Genomic DNA, 11868 nt, shown 5'->3' on the forward strand with positions numbered 1-11868 from the left:
CAGGTGTTTTCTGTGGGGATAAAACAGGGTGGTGGTTGTTTTTCCTGAGTCCTTAAGTCCAGAGGTAACTCCTGCAGACGTGGGATGCGCTTATGGTTAAGCAGATATTCTGTCATAACACAGATCTTTTGGGTGTTGACATTGTGTGGCACACAAGCGATGTTGCTTTCGAACATGTGACTTTCCAAGTCATCAATGTCCTCAACTTGGATGTCTGCGGTGGCCACTAGGGTGCCTAGTGACTCCTGGCCACCCCATGGCTGGGGCATAATTTGACAAAAAACGGCTCTGCGCGCAGAACTTTAGTTCCGCCCGACCGCCGTTTCGCACGGACGCATTTTACTGCAGCACACAACAAACTCTCCGCAGGAGCCACAGAAAGCGGGAGCAGAGCAGGAGCAGAGCAGAGCACAGCAGAGCAGGAGCAGCCAGTCTGTTGTGATACGCTGTCGCCAAGCAAGGACACCTGTGGAGGTAGGTTTTCTATGATCACTTTGGTCGGTTCTGGTCGAGTTTTCTTACTTGTTGACTGTGACTTTACTACAGTTCTGAAGCATTTCAGACACATACATCTGACTGGTAAAAGTTAGTCTCCTTGTGGTACGTTAGCGAATGGAGAGTCTGCTCTGACTGCCCTCATTTACGTTATATATTATATTATATCGTGTGTATTTCGCGATTTTTAAGACAAGTCTTTTGCACTTAAAAAATTAGACATCATTATACCATTGATTAACCACCAGCTGCAATGTTGTCTGTTTCATCTGTGTAGACAGAAAAGCAGTGCCACTGTTCAGAGTACCCCTCATCTTTAAAATACACTGGAAAAACAGAGTCCACTCCAAGGTTCTTTGCAGCATTGTTCAGTTCCTCACATTTCACACCCCACTCAGACATGAGCCCCTTTGCTTAGCATGTCTTGCAGTGATGTGGATGTGAGGACTGCTGGTTTGGTGTACGGCTTTCCTCTGTTAGTTCTTTCAAGGTGTATGCATTCTTTTCCAGGGTTTCCGGAACTCCATGCAATTCGCATGAACTGACGGCACTTCTCTTCCTCGCAGTCAATTTTTGGTGGATTTGTTGACTTTATGACATGAATGGGAAAAACCGGACTGTGGTCATATTTTGGAGTGACATGAATTCCGTTTTTCACATCAATAATAATAATAATAATAATACATTTTATTTCATAGGCGCCTTTCTGTCACTCAAGGTCACCTTACAGTAAATAAAAGACAATGCACAGTACACAATAGAATAAAATAAGTTAAAAAATAAATTTAAAATAATAAAATAAAATAAAAAGAAGCCACAAAAGTACACAAGAGTACAAACAGTTAAAATGGACAGGAAGCTCAGTTAGAGGGAAAAGGCAATCTTAAACAGGTGTGTTTTGAGTCGGGACTTGAAATGTGAAAGTGTACTGATGTTCCTTATTTCGGGTGGCAGAGAGTTCCAGAGCCGGGGAGCAGAGCGGCTGAAAGCTCTGCTCCCCATGGTGGTAAGACGGACTGGGGGGACAGTCAGCAGAATGGAGGAGGATGAACGGAGTGTGCGAGAGGGAATGGCAATATGGAGAAGATTGGAAAGATATGGGGGGGCAAGATTGTGAATGGCCTTGAATGTTAGCAGAAGGATTTTGAAGTCAATGCGGGATTTGACTGGGAGCCAGTGGAGCTGCTGTAGGACGGGAGTGATGTGGTGGATGGAGGGGGTTCTGGTAATGACACGGGCAGCTGAATTCTGGACCAGTTGAAGTTTGTGCAGGGATTTATGGGTGAGACCGGAGAGGAGGGAGTTGCAGTAATCCAGGCGGGAAGTGATGAGACTATGGACAAGGATAGCAGTGGTATGGGGAGTAAGGGAGGGGCGGAGGCGGTTGATGTTGCGTAGGTGGAAGTAAGCAGACCGGGTGATGTTGTTGATGTGAGATTGGAAGGAAAGTGTGCTGTCGAGGATGACACCCAGACTCTTAACCTGTGGGGAGGGGGAAACGGAGCAGTTGTCAATGGTGAGGGGGAAATTGTTGGTTTTGGAGAGTATTGATTGTGTGCCAATGAGAAGAATCTCAGTTTTGTCAGAGTTGAGTTTTAGTAGATTTGAAGTGAACCAGGATTTTATTTCAGTTAAGCAGTCGGTAAGGGAGGAGGGCGGGAGGTTGGAAGTGGGCTTGCTGGCGAAGTAGAGCTGGGTGTCATCTGCATAGCAGTGAAAAGTGATGTTATGTTTGCGGAAGATATTGCCAAGGGGAAGGAGATAAATGATAAAGAGGAGGGGCCCCAGGACAGAGCCCTGAGGCACACCTGAGGTGACAGGGGAAGGTTGGGATGTGAAGGTTTTTAGCTGGATGAACTGAGTGCGGCAGGAGAGATATGACTTGAACCATTTTAGAGGAGTATGAGTGATGCCGAGGGAGGATAGTCTCTTGAGGAGGGTGGTGTGACAGATGGTATCGAAGGCTGCACTGAGGTCGAGGAGGATGAGAATGGAGAGTAAACCAGAATCAGCTGCCATGAGGAGGTCGTTGGTTATTTTAATGAGTGCAGTCTCTGTGCTATGGAGAGGGCGGAAACGAGACTGGAACTGTTCGTACAGGTTGTTGTTGGATAAATGAGAATGGAGTTGAATCGCTACTGTTTTTTCAAGAATCTTGGAAATGAAGGGGAGATTAGAAATTGGACGGAGGTTATTGAAGTTTGTGGGATCTGCACCGGGTTTTTTCAGAATTGGGGTAATTGCAGCAGTCTTGAATGATGTAGGAACAGTTCCAGTGGAGAGAGAGGAGTGGATGATGGCGGAGATGAGAGGGACCAGGGGAGGGAGGCAGGCTTTGACCAGAACTGTGGGGAGAGGGTCGAGCTGACAGGTGGATGGCTTGGACTTGCGGATAAGATCTGAAATTTCTGAGGTGGTGGGGAGCTGGAAGGAGGAGAAAGAGTGGGTAGGAGGAGGAAGTTCAGATACAACATTGAGGGTGGTTTGTGAGCTGAGATGTTGGTGAATCATCTGGATTTTCTGACTGAGGAATGACATGATGGAGTTACAGAAAGCAGTTGAACACAGGTGAGATGGTAGAGATTCCGGGGCTTGGGTGATATTCTTGAACAGTGAGAACAGTGATTTGGTGTTACCTTTGTTGGAAGAGATTATGCCAGTGTAATAATTTGATTTGGTTTGGGTAATGCAGTTCTTGTAATGTAACATGTGATTTTTGTAATTGTCTTTGTGAATATGAAGTCCAGTTTTCCTGTATAGCCGCTCGAGTTGTCGTCCTTTAGCTTTCATGAGTCGAAGTTCGGGGGTAAACCAGGGAGCGGAAAGGGAGAAGGAGACAGATCTGGTTTTTAGCGGAGCAAGGGAGTTGAGAATGTGTTGGAGTCCAGTGTTGTAGTGTGAAACCAGCTGTTCGAGGGTGACTGAGTTGTGAGTGGCCATGAGGGAGTGGATGCTGGAGGAGAGGGAATCTAAGCTAATGTCCTTAATGTTGCGAAAAGAAATGAGACGGCGGAGCTTGGTGGTGGAGAGAGGGAGTTTAACATTAAATGAGAGGAGAAAATGGTCAGATATGGGGAGTTCAACTGCAGTTAGGTCAGAAGGGGGAACACCAGAGCAGCAGATTAAGTCCAGAATGTGACCCTTCGAGTGAGTGGGGGTATCGGTGTGCTGTTGAAATCCAAAACTGTCGAGGCAGGATGTAAAGTCTTTTGTGAGTGGGTTGTTGGTATTGTCCATGTGAATGTTAAAATCTCCCAGTACTATGTTGTTTGGTGAAAGTGTGGATAGGTGGGTGAGCAGAGCAGCAAAGTCATGTAGAAAGTCATTGTTTGGTTTTGGGGGCCGGTAAACAGTTGCAATGATGGTGGGAGTAGGTCCAGAGAGCTGACAGACAGTGGATTCGAAGGAGGTGAAAGCAGGGGTTGGCACCGGCGAGACTTTCCACTTCTTGTGATGAATTATTGCTAGACCCCCTCCCCGGCCGGTGCCACGGGGTTGACAGGTGTAAGTAAATGCCGGAGGAGTAGATTCATTGAGTTGGGAGAAGTCATTGGGTTGTTGCCAGGTTTCAGTTAAACAGAAAAAGTCAAACTTATGGTCAGTGATGAGATCCTGGATGAGATGGCCCTTGCTTGTGAGTGAGCGGATATTAAGTAAACCAAAGTTGACAGTGGTGCTTTCATAGTTGGCAGTGGTGTTAGCCGACCGGGGCAGGGAGGCTAGGACACTGTGGTCAACGGCCCTGCCGGTGTTGGATGAAGGGGGATGGGAATTGGACCAGATGGATTGTATTGGCTGAGTGGGAGGGACGGGGGCGCTAGAGAGCTGGACTGTACTTTGTACTGCTGCTGGGATGGGGTGAGGAAGAGTGTCTATGGAAGGGGTGTGTGGTGTAAATAGTCAGTCACGTGGAGCATAATGTACAGAATATTGGATATTGGCTGCAAGCATGCGAGCGCCTGTGGTGCTGGGATGGATGCCATCTGATTTAAAAAAGGAGGGGCGGTTCCAGAAGAGATTAAAATTGTCCGTAAAGTAAAAACCTCGGACGTAGCAGGCAGGTTTGAGCCAGGTGTTGAGCATGAGTAATCTGGAGAAGCGCGCGTCGCCGCGACCAAATGTGGGAATGGGGCCAGAAATAAAAACAGATTTTCCACAAGTGCGAAGGAAGTCCAGGAGGGAGATAAAAGCACGTTTTGTAAGTTCCGAGGCACCCCGAGCCATGTCGTTTGTCCCTACGTGCACAACTAGTCGGGTAATGGAGGATGGGAGAGACCGCAGCAGCCCAGGAAGTTTTCAGGATTTCCAGGACTGTGGCACCAGGGAGACAACAGGTGGTGGCGTTGAAAAAGCGGATATTCCGTGTAATGGAGTCCCCAATGATCACCGGGCGAAGATCTGGATTGTCGGCCAGGGCGTCGAAGCGGTTGGAGAGGCTCAGGCGAGGAGGAGAGGCAGTGGCATCCTGGTCTCCCTTTCTGCCGCGGATCACAACTTCAGCCCAGGATGACTGGAGGCTGGGGGTTGAGGACGTGAAAGGCCGCGGACAGGTGGAGGTATCCCATGGAGCAGTATCCTGGAGGGCCGCTTTGAGTGAGACTATTTGCATGGATTGTTCGTGGGCAATGTCCAGACAGGAGGTCAACAGGGCCTGTGTATTCTGCAACTCCTGGGAGAGTCGACGGATGTCATCTTTAAGGTCAGATATTTGTTTATTTGCTTTTACGAGGGTGGTGTTGTCGAAAGACATGGCTGTAGCTCGTAGGCTAGTGCTAGTTCCACTCGTAGGCTAATGTTCCTCTGTAAGTTCCTCTCCGCCTATGTCCACAATGTCTCGCTACTACTGAGAAGTAGAGAAGGATAATGAGGATACTTTTCAGATTTCTGATGTAATTTAACGTTAGATTGTGTAATCAATTTAAAAGCCCAACAATGGACAAGAGCTGAAAATTATCTGCAGCTATAAAGTCAGTGGAACACGTCTTTTCTGTTTTAAAGGCTGGAATGCCTATCGTGGGTGTAGTGTCAAGGTTATGAGTATCTCTGATGTGTCGTCGCAGGTTTTTGGTTGAACTTAGCACAGCTTTGCAGTGTTGACATGCAAAATGGTCAGGCTTTGAATCCAAGATCTCTGTGGAGTCATCTTTGAGAGTGTCACGCTTTCTCTTTAAAGTGCTTGGTTTCTCTGCAGAAAGAACAACAAAACAACAATAATTATCACTGCTAATAATCTAAAAGAAGTAAACATTAATAAGGGCCTTTAAATCTTTAATATTTAACTGCCATTGTCAGGGAACACTGCCCTACACAGACATCTGCCCTATACATATTTCTTGGAGGTGGTTCTGAAAGTGTGGGTTATTGGGCATAGAAACAGTCTCTCATGACTCTGTTTCAGTTTTGCTGGAAAAGCAATATGTGACATTGCTGGTGAATGCTTGAGGGTGACCTGACCCCCTGAGTTGATTATATACGAATGATATTTTCACTGGCATCATAATTATCAAGTTATGAGTAAATGTCATGCAGATTTATTGCCACAGGTTCAATGGAATGTGTTTCTACAATGTGTAATGGTAAAAGGGGTCATGGAATATGTTGTCCATGCACGCTACTGATACTAAATGGGTCATGGGGCCTTTCATATATCAGAACACATCTTAAAGACAATGCATGGGCATAGTGATCCTTCTGGGGGACTAATTTATATACATATTTTACATAGCTTATATATTACTATTTTATATTTAAAACAAAAACAACAAATGACAAAGACTTTGTGTCCTGTATTACCTTGTCTTTTGGCTGATTCAATACCTGTAAGAGATAGACATAGTGAAAATGTGACAAACATTAGTAGTAGATATTTCTATATGTCATATGATCTAAGTGGACTTGTTAAGACAAAATCAGAACAAAATATAACCAAGAGAATAATATCAGTAAGCTATGCTGACCAATATCAAATACAGCACTGTTCGGTGATGTCCTACGCAATGAGCACTTACAGACTTACAATAAGTTGAGGTCACAGTGACAACAAATTTATGGTTTACAGTGCAAGGACTTTGGTGCAGTGAAAAATGTAACAGTCTATAGAAAATCGTGATATAAATTCAAAGGTCTGTATTGATTTTGATATTTATGATACTTTCATGGTCCCCCCCCTTATATTTCTATTTGTCATGGCTTCATGTGTACTTCTATTGGTGACACAGATTAAAATGTTTGTAGATGCTGCAACAGAACACTTACCATGTGTGCTTTTCAAATGCTTTATGAAAATGCCCGACCTAGTTAAAATGCGAAATTTACAAAATGGGCAATGGCTTCTGGATAGTTGGTTGCTGTCCTTGCAGAAGTATGCAACCACAAATTTCTCTGGAAAAAAATTGAAGATGTAATACAATGCATTAAGATATTAAAATAAATAAATCACATCATGCATCTCTCTATAGTTCAATTATACTCCATACCTTGATTGTTTTCCAAAAAGAAAATTGCATCTCTGAGATGTTTTTTGGAAAGGTGGTCCTTATTTGCCAGTTCTTTTTGCTGACAGAAGACACATTCCTGACTGGCACAGGCCAGTAATGAATTCACATCAGAAAATGTCTGATGTGAACCTGTGAACATTAACAATGTAGGCTATGTAATTAGCACTACATCCCACAAGTCATTATTGTATCTATAAGTCAGCCTAATTATTTTCAGATTGTATATCTTACAGTATTTAATTTCATCTACTTGTAAAAGAGTGATTTATGTTCTATAATAATTAGTCATTCTCACCTTCCATTTTCCAGACAGTTTTTCATGAAAACAGACCTATCAGACCTTGAATGTTGATCTTGTAGGCCCAATCTTGTTGTCAAATTTGCAACACTTTTCCTAACAAAAAGAGACAATATTCTCAACACACCAAGCCTTCAAGTGGATACTTAAATGGTCTTCAAGAAGAACAAATGAATTAATGACACTTGTCCTACAAAATAAATATCCCCAATTGGCTATTTACTTATAATGGATAACACAAGAATCAGTTTAATTTCAGAATTTCAATTAACAATGGATTTGGGGTGAATACTTTAAACTATAGGTATAATCATCTCACTCTGTGGCTCAGTGCTGTGTGCAAAGGTGTTAAATGAACTACAGTGACCCATCCCCCTCCCCACTCTCTATGTGTCTGCCTCTCTCCTCCCATAGATGTATAGTGCACTTAATACTCTGCCAAACTTCGACATTTTACATTGATGTAAAGATGTTTTACAATAAAGATTTGTAATCAAAATGTGGCTCTTCCTGAGGTTTCTTCCGCATTTTTTTTTCCCCCTGTTAAAAGGGCTTTTTTTTGGGGCAAGTTTTTTCCTCACTCGAATCGAGGGTCGAAGGACAGAGGGTGTCGTCTCTGTACAGATTGTAAAGCCCTCTGAGGCAAACTGTGATTTGTGAATTTGGGCTATACAAATAAAATTTGATTTGATTTGATTAATCACACATCTCGTTCTACAAGTGTCCTCAGGGTCAATCTGATTAGACAAACTGACAAGTTGACCAGTGTTGCTCTTCAGGTTGTTAATTAGGCCATTACTGACAACTCAATTCAAATAACCATATTAACACTGTTTTTTCCCAAAACATAATTGCACATATATGATTAAATGACATTACTTACCACGTTTTATACAGTACTTATATCGGGCTTGAAATGCCAGAGACAGGTAACGCTTGGTCCATGTCTTAAAGTCTTCTCCGACAAAAACAGGGGTCACCCCTTTGGTATAATCCAGTTGACGCCTGGCGGGGTTGCCAGGTTTGGAAGCTAATTTAAATATTTAAGCTACAAATCAAACAAAAACGTCCAAGCAGAAATAGTTTTGTTGAAAAAGCTAATCGTAATTGGAATTTTTTGTTTCCTTCGACAACTTCCTTTAGGCCTATTACATTTCTGAAAAATACCCTACTTACCTTGCCTTTGATGCCCTGTATCTCCTGCCGTCTCTTTCTCAAAAATGTTGTATACAGTAAACACAAATCTGGCAACCATTAAAAAAACCCATTATTTTGTCAATAAACTGGAAAATGTAGGCCTATTAAAATCATTTAGCTATACTAAGGTAATGAAATGTTTTTCAAAATTGTTAACATTTTAATGAGATTAAATATTGCCGGTGAGACATAGTAGACTCAAAATGAAGCCATTGCTCATTAGTAGCTTGCTATTATCTCGGTATATGCATCAGCAAATATCAGGTAATGGGTGTTGGTTGGCAAGACAAACTAACAATGACAGTAGTCTATAAAAAGATTAAAAGAAAACAGTCAAAATTTAAACAATAGAGAAATTATTTTTATTGTATTTTTTATACTTCATACAGTGGAAAACATGTAGGCTATATCATATTATGTACGATGATAAAAAATGAATAATGAAAAATGAAATAGCACAAGGTTGAAGCTCTTGTCTGTCTATTGATTTCAGATACAGTGATTACAAACTGCAGGTCAGTAAAAGCCGCGGCGGATGAGTGGCAACTGCCTCAATCAGCTGTAGTTGTCGTGGCAGGTCAATATAATCCGCGGCAAACAGCAGCGGCTGAGTCTGCCAATTATACAGTAGGAAATTAATTCCCCATTTGAGAACCACTGGGTATCCCTACAGACAGTGGCAAATCCGTGGCAAGAGAGAGAGAGACAGAGACAGAGAGACAGAGAGAGTGTGTGTTTCTATACATGCCCCCCCCCCCCTCACTTTTTTCTTATCATTATTTTTTATTAAAAACTATAATTTAACAGCCCCACAGTCACTTCATCCTGTGGCAGCTGCTTCAAACAGCTGTAGTTGCCGTGGCAGGTCGGTAAATGCCACGGCAAGTCAGTGGCAAGTGCCTCGAACAGCCTCAGTTGCCGTGGCAGGTCGGTAGATGCCGCGGCACCTGAAGATGCCACCGGAAGTTGCCACAGCAAACAGCGACAGCTGCCGCGGCACCTCACGGTGCCACCGGAAGTGCCACGGCTAGATGCCGCTGCCACGATTTGGGCTTGCCCCTACTGGGTGTTTTAAAGGTGTCCGCGGTTCCATGTAGGAATTACTGCACAGACTTTATCTTGGACTTCTCTTATTGCCAACCGAGGTGAGAAAACACTTTTGGAAGAAGTAAAACCCCCACAAACTGTTTATTTCTACAACCGCATTCATAACAAATCGAAGAGGAACTAGCATTAGCCGCAAGCTAACGATGAAAAACTCCGGTTAAGGTGAATTGTCCCAGGTCGGAAATATGGAGGTTGCTGTTAAAGATAAACGAAACATTAAAGAAATGCATTCTTATGCCTGCCGAGCTGACTCAGGGGACGAATGCATTTCTTCTCTGAACACTCCAATCAAGCACGCTGCTAAAAAAAGCAAAAGCAGCTGGAATGAGTCACAAGAGCAACTGTCACTGTTCGAGCTACAAAACACAATAATCTCAGCTGTCATCGAGAAGATAAATGAAAGGGCAGACAAAACGGATAAAGCTGTTCACTACAACAACGTCCAAATTGACGATTTGAAAAAGTCACTGGATTTCTGCCATCAAGAAGTCGTCGACTTAAAAAAACAAAACATAGCTCTAAAAAACTCATGTGAGCTGCTTAAGAAGAAAGTGAACGAGATGGAGCAGAAAGTGAATGAGACTGACCGCTACAGTAGACGTCATAATCTCCGACTGCACGGGGTTCCCGAAAAAAGATGATACCAACATCAAATCTCAAGTCCAGGACATCTGTCAAGCTGTGCTACCTGTCGAGGAGGCTGAGCTGGTCGTAGCTGCGGTGGATGTTGCTCACAGAATAGGGAGACCAAAGGATGGAGGAAAGGACCAGCCACCGCGTCCAGTGATCATCAGGTTTTTATCCAGGACGGCCAGAGATGTCCTATGGAAAGGCTCCAAGGCTAACAAATCAAATCAAATCAAATCAAATTTTATTTGTATAGCCCAAATTCACAAATCACAGTTTGCCTCAGAGGGCTTTACAATCTGTACAGAGACGACACCCTCTGTCCTTCGACCCTCGATTCGAGTGAGGAAAAACTTGCCCCAAAAAAAGGCCCTTTTAACAGGGAAAAAAAAATGCGGAAGAAACCTCAGGGAGAGCCACAGAGGAGGGATCCCTCTCCCAGGACGGACAGACGTGCAATAGATGTCGCATGTACAGAGCAGATCAACGAGATCACAATGTATTCAATTATAATCGATGGTTGACAGGAGTGAAAGTACACAAAGATGTATTACAGCAATAATGATGAAATGCACATGGAAATGTGATTACTAGTGATAACAGTAGTAGTGATCAATGGCAAGGATGGTATGTAGCAATGCAGTACGATAATAGTAGTGGAACGTATGTAACAGAGATGTGACTAATATTAGCGACAGTAGTGGTGGGTGTCAGGCAGGGTCATGGCAGTAGGTGCATCCACGATCAGGCAGGGCCATAGCAGTAGGCGCATCCACGATCAGGCAGGGCCATAGCAGTGGGCGCATCCACGATCAGGCAGGGCCATAGCAGTGGGCGCATCCATGATCCACGACCCGGGCGCGGCCAGGATCCAAGGGAGCCTGTAGGACTAGAAAGCACAAGGACTCCGGGGAAGAAGTAAGTCAGTGACATGCAGAGATGGGGCATGTATACAGGCATAATGTATACAGATGGAGAGGAGAGGAGAGGGGGAGGAGAGAGAAGCTCAGTGTGTCATTGTCCCCCGGACTAGGCCTATAGCAGCATAACTAAGAGCTGGTCCAGGACAGGCCTGGGCCTGTCCTGGACCAGCCCTAACTATAAGCTCTATCGAAGAGGAAGGTCTTAAGTCTACTCTTAAAGGTAGAGAGGGTGTCCGCCTCCCGGACCAAAACAGGAAGATGGTTCCACAGAAGAGGAGCTTGATAACTGAAGGCTCTGGCTCCCATTCTACTTTTGGAGACTTTAGGAACTACAAGTAATCCTGCGTTCTGGGAGCGTAATGCTCTAGTTGGGTGATAGGGTAATATGAGCTCCTGGAGATATGATGGTGCCTGACCATTGACAGCTTTGTAAGTGAGGAGAAGGATTTTAAACTCTATTCTTGATTTTACAGGGAGCCAGTGCAGAGAGGCCAGTACAGGAGTAATATGATCTCTTTTCTTAGTTCCTGTCAGTACACGTGCTGCAGCATTCTGGACCAGCTGGAGACTCTTTAGAGACTTGTTAGGGCAGCCTGATAATAGAGAATTACAATAGTCCAGTCTGGAAGTGACAAATGCATGGACTAGCTTTTCTGCGTCTTTTTGAGACAGGATGGGCCTGATTTTTGCAATGTTACGTAGATGAAAAAATGCAGACCTTGAA

At 43.9% G+C, this 11868-nt stretch overlaps 1 long non-coding RNA gene across 1 annotated transcript; it reads right to left on the reverse strand.

The window, feature by feature from the left end:
* Positions 1 to 4958: 4958 nt before the first annotated feature.
* On the reverse strand, positions 4959 to 7197 carry LOC311254040. The gene is made up of 4 exons (XR_014622160.1): positions 6972 to 7197; positions 6751 to 6876; positions 6289 to 6312; positions 4959 to 5680 (listed from the first exon to the last, which is right to left on the reverse strand). It is a non-coding gene; the product is annotated as an uncharacterized lncRNA (long non-coding RNA).
* Between the last annotated feature and the right edge of the window lie 4671 nt (positions 7198 to 11868).

This window comes from Pagrus pagrus, assembly GCF_965226575.1.
Source record: "Pagrus pagrus genome assembly, contig: HAP1_SCAFFOLD_193, whole genome shotgun sequence".
Classification (NCBI taxonomy): Eukaryota; Metazoa; Chordata; class Actinopteri; order Spariformes; family Sparidae; genus Pagrus; species Pagrus pagrus.